We start from the raw sequence: 10,708 nt of genomic DNA on the forward strand, positions 1-10,708 counted from the left end.
CTCTCTCTCTCTAATTTTCGAAAATATCTCCCCTCTTTTTCAAAAATCTCTTTTTAATTAACTAATTATTCTTATTTTTATTTTTGATTTTAAAAATTTTCGAAAAAACTACTAACCTTTTTCAAAAACTATTTTCAAAAATCACTAACTCTTTTTCAAAAATTGTTTTCGAAAATTCACTTCCCCCTCTCATCTTCTTCTATTTGTTTATTGATATACTAACATCTTTCCTTCAACTCACCAAAAAATCCGAACCCCCTCTCTCTCTGAGTTCAGATTTTCTTTTCTTCTTTCTTTCTACTAACACAAGGACCTCTATACTGTGGTATAAAGGATCTCTATTATTATTATTATTTTTCTGTGCCCTCTTCTTTGTCATATGAGCAGGAGAAAGGATAAGAACATTCTTGTCGAAGCAGATCCAGAACCTGAAAGGACTCTAAAAAGGAAACTAAGAGAAGCTAAAATACAACAATCCAGAGATAACCTTTCAGAAATTTTCGAACAGAAAGAGGATATGGCAGCCGAAAATAATAATAATGCAAGGAGAATGCTTGGTGACTTTACTGCACCTAATTCCAATTTACATGGAAGAAGCATCTCCATTCCTGCCATTGGAGCAAACAACTTTGAGCTGAAACCTCAATTAGTTTCTCTGATGCAGCAAAACTGCAAGTTTCATGGACTTCCATCTAAAGATCCTTTTCAGTTCTTAACTGAATTCTTGCAGATCTGTGATACTGTTAAGACTAATGGAGTAGATCCTGAAGTCTACAGGCTCATGCTTTTCCCTTTTGCTGTAAGAGACAGAGCTAGAGTGTGGTTGGATTCTCAACCCAAGGATAGCCTGAACTCTTGGGATAAGCTGGTCAAGGCTTTCTTAGCCAAGTTCTTTCCTCCTCAAAAGCTGAGCAAGCTTAGAGTGGATGTTCAAACCTTCAGACAAAAAGAAGGTGAATCCCTCTATGAAGCTTGGGAGAGATACAAAGGACTGACCAAAAAGTGTCCTTCTGACATGCTTTCAGAATGGACCATCCTGGATATATTCTATGATGGTTTATCTGAGTTATCAAAGATGTCATTGGATACTTCTGTAGGTGGATCCATTCACCTAAAGAAAACGCCTGCAGAAGCTCAAGAACTCATTGACATGGTTGCAAATAACCAGTTCATGTACACTTCTGAAAGGAATCCTGTGAATAATGGGACGCCTATGAAGAAGGGAGTTCTTGAGATTGATACTCTGAATGCCATATTGGCTCAGAACAAAATATTGACTCAGCAAGTCAATATGATCTCTTAGAGTCTGCATGGAATGCAAACTGCATCCAACAGTACTCAAGAGGCATCTTCTGAAGAAGAAGCTTATGATCTTGAGAACCTTGCAATAGCAGAGGTGAATTACTTAGGTGAACCTTATGGAAACACCTATAACTCATTATGGAGAAATCATCCAAATTTCTCATGGAAGGATCAAAAGCCTCAACAAGGCTTTAATAATGGTGGAAGAAACAGGTTTAGCAACAGCAAGCCTTTTCCATCATCCACTCAGCAACAGACAGAGAACTCTGAACAAAATACTTCTAATTTGGCAAACTTAGTCTCTAATCTGTCTAAGGCCACTGTGAGCTTCATGAATGAAACAAGGTCTTCCATTAGAAATTTGGAAGCACAAGTGGGCCAGCTGAGTAAAAGGATCACTGAAATCCCTCCCAGTACTCTCCCAAGCAATACAGAAGAGAACCCAAAAGGAGAGTGCAAGGCCATTGACATAAGCACCATGGCCGAACCTACAAGGGGAGTGGAGGACGTGAATCCCAAGGAGGAAGACCTCCTGGGACGTCCAGTGATCAATAAGGAGCTTTCATCTGAGGAACAAAAAGACTCTGAGGCTCATCTAGAGACCATAGAGATTCCATTGAACCTCCTTATGCCCTTCATGAGCTCTGATGAGTATTCCTCTTCTGAAGAGAATGAGGATGTTACTGAAGAGCAAACTGCCAAGTTTCTTGGTACAATCATGAAGCTGAATGCCAAATTATTTGGCATTGATACTTGGGAAGTTGAACCTCCCTTGTTCATCAATGAACTAAGTGATCTGGATCAACTGACATTGCCTCAGAAGAGACAGGATCCTGGAAAGTTCATAATACCCTGCACCATAGGCACCATGATCTTTAAGGCTCTGTGTGACCTTGGTTCAGGAATAAACCTCATGCCCCTCTCTGTAATAGAGAAACTGGGAATCTATGGGGTGCAAGCTACTAAAATCTTATTAGAGATGGCAGACAGTTCAAGAAAACAGGCTTATGGACAAGTAGAGGACGTGTTAGTAAAGGTTGAAGGCCTTTACATCCCTGCTGATTTCATAGTCCTGGATACTGGAAAGGAAGAGGATGAATCCATCATCCTAGGAAGACCTTTCCTGGCCACAGCAAGAGCTGTGATTGATGTTGACAGAGGTGAAATAGTCCTTCAATGGAATGAGGACTCCCTTGTGTTTAAAAATTAAGGATCTCCCTCTGCAACCATGGAGAGGAAGCAGAAAAAGCTTCTCTCAAAGCAGAGTCAACCAGAGCCCCCACAGTCAAACTCTAAGTTTGGTGTTGGGAGGCCACAACCAAACTCTAAGTTTGGTGTTGAACTCCCATATCCAAACTCTAAGTTTGGTGTTGGAGAGTCTCAACAAAGCTCTGCACATCTGTGAGGCTCCATGAGAGCCCACTGTCAAGCTATTGACATTAAAGAAGCGCTTGTTGGGAGGCAACCCAATTTTTATTTATCTAACTATATTTTTCTTAATTATATGTCTTTATAGGTTCATGATCATGTGGAGTCACAAAATAAATATAAAAAATTGAAAACGGAATCAAAAACAGCAGAAGAAAAATCACACCCTGGAGGAGCATCTGTCTGGCGTTCAGCGCCAGAACAGAGCATGGTTCTGGCGCTGAACGCCCAAAATGGGCAGCTTCTGGGCGCCGAACGCCAGAACAGGCATGGTTCTGGCGTTCAACGCCAGAAATGGCACACAAATGGGCGTTGAACGCCCAAAATGGCCACCAACCTGGCGCTGAACGCCCAGAGTTGTGTGCTAAGGCATTTTTACATGCCTAATGGGTGCAGGGATGTAAATCCTTGAACACCTCAGGATCTGTGGACCCCACAGGATCCCCACCTACCTCCACTCACTTCTTCTCACCACTCTCTTTTACACAACCCCATAAACACTCTTCCCCAAAAATCCTTCACCAATCACCTCAAACTCTCTTCCCCATCACCTCTTCACCACTCACATCCATCCACTCTTCCCCATAAACCTACCTCATAAACTCCACCTACCTTCAAAAATTCAAAACCAATTTCCCACCCAAACCCACCCATATGGCCGAAACCTTTCCCCCCCTCCCTTCCCTATATAAAGCCCTCCATTCTTCATCAAATTCACACAACACATCCCTCTACACCCTTCTTGGCCGAAAACACTTCCCACTCTCCCTCTCCTCCATTTCTTCTTCTTCTTCATCTATTCTTTCTTTTATTGCTCGAGGGCGAGCAAAATTCTAAGTTGGTGTGGTAAAAGCATAAGCTTTTTGTTTTTCCATTACCATTGATGGCACCTAAGACCGGAGAATCCTCTAGAAAGGGGAAAGGGAAGACAAGAGCTTTCACATCCGAGTCATGGGAGATGGAAAGGTTCATCTCCAAAGCCCATCAAGACCACTTCTATGATGTTGTGGCCAAGAAGAAGGTGATCCCTGAGGTCCCTTTCAAACTCAAAAGAAATGAGTATCCGGAGATCCGACATGAAATTCAAAGAAGAGGGTGGAAAGTTCTAACAAATCCCATCCAACAAGTCGGCATCCTAATGGTTCAAGAGTTCTATGCCAATGCATGGATCACCAAGAACTATGATCAAAGTAAGAACCCGGATCCAAAGAACTATGTTACAATGGTTCGGGGGAAATACTTAGATTTTAGTCCGGAGAATGTGAGGTTGGCGTTCAACTTGCCAAACATGGAAGAGAACGCACGCCCCTACACAAGGAGAGTCAACTTTGATCAAAGGTTGGACCAAGTCCTTATGGACATATGTGTAGAAGGAGCTCAATGGAAGATTGACTCCAAAGGCAAGCCGGTTCAACTAAGAAGATTGGACCTCAAGCCTATAGCTAGAGGATGGTTGGAGTTTATTCAATGCTCAATCATTCCCACTAGCAACCGGTCTGAAGTTACTATAGACCGGGCCATCATGATCCATAGCATCATGATTGGAGAAGAGGTGGAAGTTCATGAGATTATACCTCAAGAACTCTACAAGGTGGCTGACAAGTCCTCCACCATGGCAAGGTTAGCCTTTCCTCACCTCATTTGCCACCTATGCAATTCGGCTGGGATTGACATAGAGGGAGATATCCTCATTAAAGAGGACAAGCCCATCACTAAGAAAAAGATGGAGCAAGCAAGAGAGCCCAGTCATGGAGCTCAAGAGGCGCAAGAAGCTCATTTACATGAGATCCCGGAGATGCCTCAAATGCACTTTCATCCACAAAATTATTGGGAGCAAATCAACACCTCCCTAGGAGAATTGAGTTCCAATATGGGACAACTAAGGGTGGAACATCAAGAGCACTCCATCATGCTTCATGAAATAAGAGAAGATCAAAAAGCAATGAGGGAGGAGCAACAAAGACAAGGAAGAGACATAGAAGAGCTCAAGGACATCATTGGTTCCTCAAGAAGGAAACGCCACCATCACTAAGGTGGATTCATTCCTTGTTCTTCTTTCTTCTATTTTTCGTTTCTATGTTAGGTGCTTATCTGTGTTTGTGTCTTCATTACATGATCATTAGTAGTTAGTAACTGTGTCTTAAAGTTATAAATGTCCTATGAATCCATCACCTCTCTTAAATGAAAAATGTTTTAATTCAAAAGAACAAGAAGTACATGAGTTTCGAATTTATCCTTGAACTTAGCTTAATTATATTGATGTGGTGACAATGCTTCTTGTTTTCTGAATGTATGCTTGAACAGTGCATATGTCTTTTGAAGTTGTTGTTTAAGAATGTTAAATATGTTGGCTCTTGAAAGAATGATGACTAGGAGACATGTTATTTGATAATCTGAAAAATCATAAAAATGATTCTTGAACCAAGAAAAAGCAGCAAAGAACAAAGCTTGCAGAAAAAAAAAATAGGCGAAAAAAAATAGAAAGAAAAAGAAAAAGCAAGCAGAAAAAGCCAATAACCCTTAAAACCAAAAGGCAAGGGCAAATAAAAAGGATCACAAGGCTTTGAGCATCAGTGGATAGGAGGGCCTAAAGGAATAAAATCCTGGTCTAAGCGGCTAAACTAAGCTGTCCCTAACCATGTGCTTGTGGCGTGTAGGTGTCAAGTGAAAACTTGAGACTGAGCGGTTAAAGTCAAGGTCCAAAGCAAAAAAAGAGTGTGCTTAAGAACCTTGGACACCTCTAATTGGGGACTTTAGCAAAGCTGAGTCACAATCTGAAAAGGTTCACCCAATTATGTGTCTGTGGCATTTATGTATCCGGTGGTAATATTGGAAAACAAAGTGCTTAGGGCCACGGCCAAGACTCATAAAGAAGCTGTGTTCAAGAATCATCATACTGAACTAGGAGAGTCAATAACACTATTCGAAATCTGAAGTTCCTATAGATGCCAATCATTCTAAACTTCAATGGATAAAATGAGATGCCAAAACTATTCAAGAGGCAAAAAGCTATAAGTCCCGCTCATATGATTGAAGCTCTGTTTCATTGATAGTTTGAAACTTATAGTATATTCTCTTCTTTTTATCCTAATTGATTTTTAGTTGCTTGGGGACAAGCAACAATTTAAGTTTGGTGTTGTGATGAGCGGATAATTTATACGCTTTTTGACATTGTTTTTAGTATGTTTTTACTAGGATCTAGTTACTTTTAGGGATGTTTTCATTAGTTTTTATGTTAAATTCACATTTCTGGACTTTACTATGAGTTTGTGTGTTTTTCTGTGATTTCAGGTATTTTCTGGCTGAAATTGAGGGACTTGAGCAGAAATCAGATTCAGAGGTTGAAGAAGGACTGCTGATGCTGTTGGATTCTGACCTCCCTGCACTCAAAGTGGATTTTCTGGAGCTACAGAACTCGAAATGGTGCGCTTCCAATTGCGTTGAAAGGTAGACATCCAGGGCTTTCCAGCAATATATAATAGTACATACTTTGGCCAAGAATAGATGACGTAAACTGGCGTTCAACGCCAGCTCTGTGCCCAAATCTGGCGTCTAGCGCCAGAAAAGGATCCAAAACTAGAGTTGAACGCCAGAAATGGATCAAAACCTGGCGTTCAACTCCACAAATGGCCTCTGCACGTGTAACACTCAAAGCTCAGCCCAAGCACACACCAAGTGGGCCCCGGAAGTGGATTTATGCATCAATTACTTACTCATGTAAACCCTAGTAGCTAGTTTATTATAGATAGGATCTTTTACTATTGTATTAGGAATCTTTGATCAATTGTATGCTATCTTAGATCACGTTTGAGGGCTGGCCATCTCGGCCATGCCTGGACCTTTCACTTATGTAATTTTAACGGTAGAGTTTCTACACTCCATAGATTAAGGTGTGGAGCTCTGCTGTTCCTCAAAGATTAATGCAAAGTACTACTGTTTTCTATTCAATTCATCTTATTTCGCTTCTAAGATATCCATTCGCACCCAAGAACGTGATGAAGGTGATGATTATGTGTGACGCTCATCACCATTCTCCCCTATGAACACGTGCCTGACAAACACTTCCGTTCTACATGAAATAAGCTAGAATGAATATCTCTTAGATCTCCTAACCAGAATCTTCGTGGAGTAAGCTAGAATGATGGCGGCATTCAAGAGAATCCGGAAAGTCTAAACCTTGTCTGTGGTATTCCGAGTAGGATTCAATGATTGAATGACTGTGACGAGCTTCAAACTCGCGAGTGCTGGGCGTTAGTGACAGACGCAAAAGGAGGGTGAATCCTATTCCAGCATGATCGAGAACCGACAGATGATTAGCCGTGCTGTGATAGAGCATGTGAGCATATTTTTCACTGAGAGGAGGGGATGTAGCCACTGACAACGGTGATGCCCTTGCATAAAGCCAGCCATGGAAAGGGGTAAGACTGATTGGATGAAGATAGCAGGAAAGCAGAGGTTCAGAGGAATGAAAGCATCTCCATTCGCTTATCTGAAATTCTCACCAATGAATTACATAAGTATTTCTATCCCTATTCTATTAATTATTATTCGAAAACACCATTATCAACTTATATCTGCCTAACTGAGATTTACAAGGTGACCATAGCTTGCTTCATACCAACAATCTCCGTGGGATTCGACCCTTACTCACGTAAGGTATTACTTGGACGACCCAGTGCACTTGCTGGTTAGTTGTATCGAAGTTGTGAACCATGGTATTGGCACCATGTTCTTGGCGCCATTGCCAGGGAAAGAAAGAGCCATGAATTTTACATAATCAAAGTGTAATCACGATTGCGCGTACCAAGTTGCTCACGTTGCCAGGGATTGTTTGAGCCTGGACATCACAATTTCGTGCACCAGCGCAGGCGCGTGTCTGATGAAGGTGGCGATCGGCGCGGACGCGTGAGGTGCGCTTGCGCGTCAGGTCGCGGGCACGGAGTAGGCATAACTCTCTGGAACATGTACCAGGAGGGCAGGTGGCGCTATCGGCGCGCACGTACAGAGTGCGTGCGTGTGCATTGCGCAATTAGAGTCAACGGCGCGTACGCGCCAGGTGCGCGTACGCGTGGTTGGTTTGTGCCTCAGGCATGGTGCTGGCGCAGTGTAGGCGCAACTCTCGGGTCAATGTATGGAGGGATGAATTTTTGCATCCACATGTACGCGTACATGGCGCGTTCGCGTGGATGGTCGAAAATGCTTGAGGCTTGCGTACGTGCCAGGTGCGCGCACGCGCGGGTTGGTGCTCTGTTTTTCAAAATTTTTCCATGTTCTAGCACCAATCCAAGCATTCCAAACCTCCAAACAGCTACCCAAACACCATAAAACCTTATTTAACATATTAGACTACCAAATAGACTCAACAAACTTTTCTAAATATGAATTTAAACTAATTCTACCAATATTTACAAAAGAGAAAATGAAAAGATATTACCATGGTGGGGTGTCTCCCACCTAGCACTTTTGTTTATTGTCCTTAAGTTGGACTTATGGGGAGCTCCTTATCAAGGTGGCTTGTGCTTGTAACCATCTTGGAACATCCACCATTGCTTGAATCTCCAATAAGCTCCATTCTTCAATATTAATATCTTCAAGCTTTGATGGAGTTCTTCACAAACTATGAGCTCCCAAAGTTGATTTTCCTTGTGCGATCCGGGATCCCACACTTTGTTTTGACACCCATCTTCAAAGTGATCATCATGATTCAAATTGGGTGGCAAGGCTTTTGAATTCTCAATTAGACCTCCAAACATTCTCCTAGACCCATGCAATTTGGTTCTACACCAACCATTGCCATTTAACTTCGAGCATACAACCATTATGAACTTAGAGTGATGTTTCCAACCACTACACAATTCTCTCTTACTCTTAACTCCACAAAGAGCTCTAAGTTGACCATCATTTTCAATCAAACCATATTCAAGTGAGAAAGCAAAGCTTAGGGATAAGAATTTTACCCACTTGAATATTGTGTAGGATGGTGACTTAGGAAGTGGTGGTCCCAATGATCTTGTAAGCTCCACTCCCTTGTACTCTTCCTTGACCTCAATTTCAAGCCCAATGGGAGAGGATTCAATTGTACATAAGAATTCCTCAATGATTGAATCAATCTCTTGGTCAACCTCTTCAAAGTCTTCACCCATGATATGTCTTGGAGGTTGTACACCCTCCTCAACATCAATATCAAGCTTCTTGAAAGAGGGCTCTATAATGCTACATTCCCATGGACTTCCAACATCTCCTAGGTTTTCAACCACTTCTTCTGGCTCAATTACCTTAACTTCCTCCCCTTGCGACAATCCTTGTTTCAACTCCTCTTCTTCACCTTGAAGCTCTAAACTCACTCCCTCACTATGCTCCTTGGTTGCTTCTCCACATTCGTCAATGGGAGTTCCTTGATTGCTTAGTCGGGAGGAGGCCATATTGCTAATGGCTTCCACTAGGATAACCATCTTGGCTCCTAGCTCTTTAAACTTCATTTCATCCTCTTCTTGTTGCCTTAAGATATGAGATTCAAGATCTCTCAATTCCAACATGGAGACTTCATCGGAGGGAGGTGGTAGAAGAGAGGGTTCATTGTTTGAGGGGAAGGCATTATAGTTAGAAGGTGGTTCATTTTGGTAAGGGTATGGAGTTGGTGTATATTGAGGTGGTTCTTGAGAGTAATTATGTTAGAATGGTGGTGGTTCCATGTATAGTTCATATGGTTCATAAGGTGATTGGTATGGTGGATAAGAGTTAGGATCATAATAAGGTGTTTGGTGGTAGGGGGCTTGTGAGTAATGTGGTTCAAAGTCATGTTGAGGGGGTGATTCATAGGCATGTGATGGTGGTTGTTGACAGTCATAACAAGGGTCACCACATCCATTAGATTGATATGCATTAGGATTAGAATTATACCCATAAGAATCCGGAGGTTGTTGTTGCCAAGAAGGGTGATCAATCCTTTGAGGCTCCTCCCACCATTGATTGTTCCATCCTTGATGCATATTGTCATTGTAGCTCCCATTTCCTACAACATAATTTGAGCCAAGCTCATAGCCAAAGTGATGAGAATTCATAATAGCAAATAAAAATAAAAGCTACAAAAATAAGCAACAAAGTACTAAAGCTAACAAAAACTAACAAATAAGCAAAAGGCAAACATATTCACAATATTCACAATAGCCAATAATATAACACCATTGCAACTCCTCGGCAATGGCGCCATTTTGATTTAAGAAGATTTTCGTGGTATAGAATTTCCTCAATTGAATGAATTCTCATTGCAAGTATAGTTCTACACCAACAAACAATCCTCCCAATCAAAAATTTGAGTTGCCACAAGTACAAACCCCAAATGAAAATTAATCGAAGTATTTAGACTCCGGGTCGTCTCACAAGGAATTGCAATAAAGTGTATGATTATTGGCTATGAAGATCAAGGGGGGTTTTGGTTCATAAGAGGGGTAATAAAATAAATGACAAGAAAAGTAAATAGAGCAATTAAAGAAAGCAATTAATAAAGAGAGACATTCATGGCAAAGATTGAGATCATAGGCTTTCTATCCTAGTCATACAATGATCAATTCATCTTATTTAGTCAACTCCAACACAAAGGGAGAAAGTCAAACAAGACTAATTAATCATGTCACAAATATAAACAAGAATTTATCTTATTACGTCATCTCCAACATTGGAAGAAGGTATCATATTATCTTCTATGAGAAAAAGTCTAATAAGACTAGCTAATCTCAATCCAAAAGTCCTAATCAACTTACTAATTAAATTAGCAAAAGATTAGCGTCAATAAAAACAATATTAGCTAACAACTCTAGATCACCAACATAAGTTGGGTTTTCATGACTCAAGATTGCCTAATTACTCTTTCCAAGCCAAGAATGCTCAAAATATACTCTAACATCCAACCAAGCATTTTGTCAAACACTTGGAAGGCATACATGGAAAGCATAGTAAAATGTGCAAGAAATATAAATCT

At 41.1% G+C, this 10,708-nt stretch overlaps 1 non-coding gene across 1 annotated transcript; it reads right to left on the minus strand.

Annotated features, from left to right (window-relative positions):
- Window positions 1-913: 913 nt before the first annotated feature.
- Window positions 914-1,021, minus strand: LOC148549135 (small nucleolar RNA R71). Its single transcript, XR_015898958.1, has one exon. It is a non-coding gene; the product is annotated as a small nucleolar RNA R71 (small nucleolar RNA).
- Window positions 1,022-10,708: the final 9,687 nt, after the last annotated feature.

This window comes from Arachis ipaensis, chromosome B8 (genome assembly GCF_059453495.1).
Source record: "Arachis ipaensis isolate K30076 ecotype BB chromosome B8, ASM5945349v1, whole genome shotgun sequence".
Classification (NCBI taxonomy): Eukaryota; Viridiplantae; Streptophyta; class Magnoliopsida; order Fabales; family Fabaceae; genus Arachis; species Arachis ipaensis.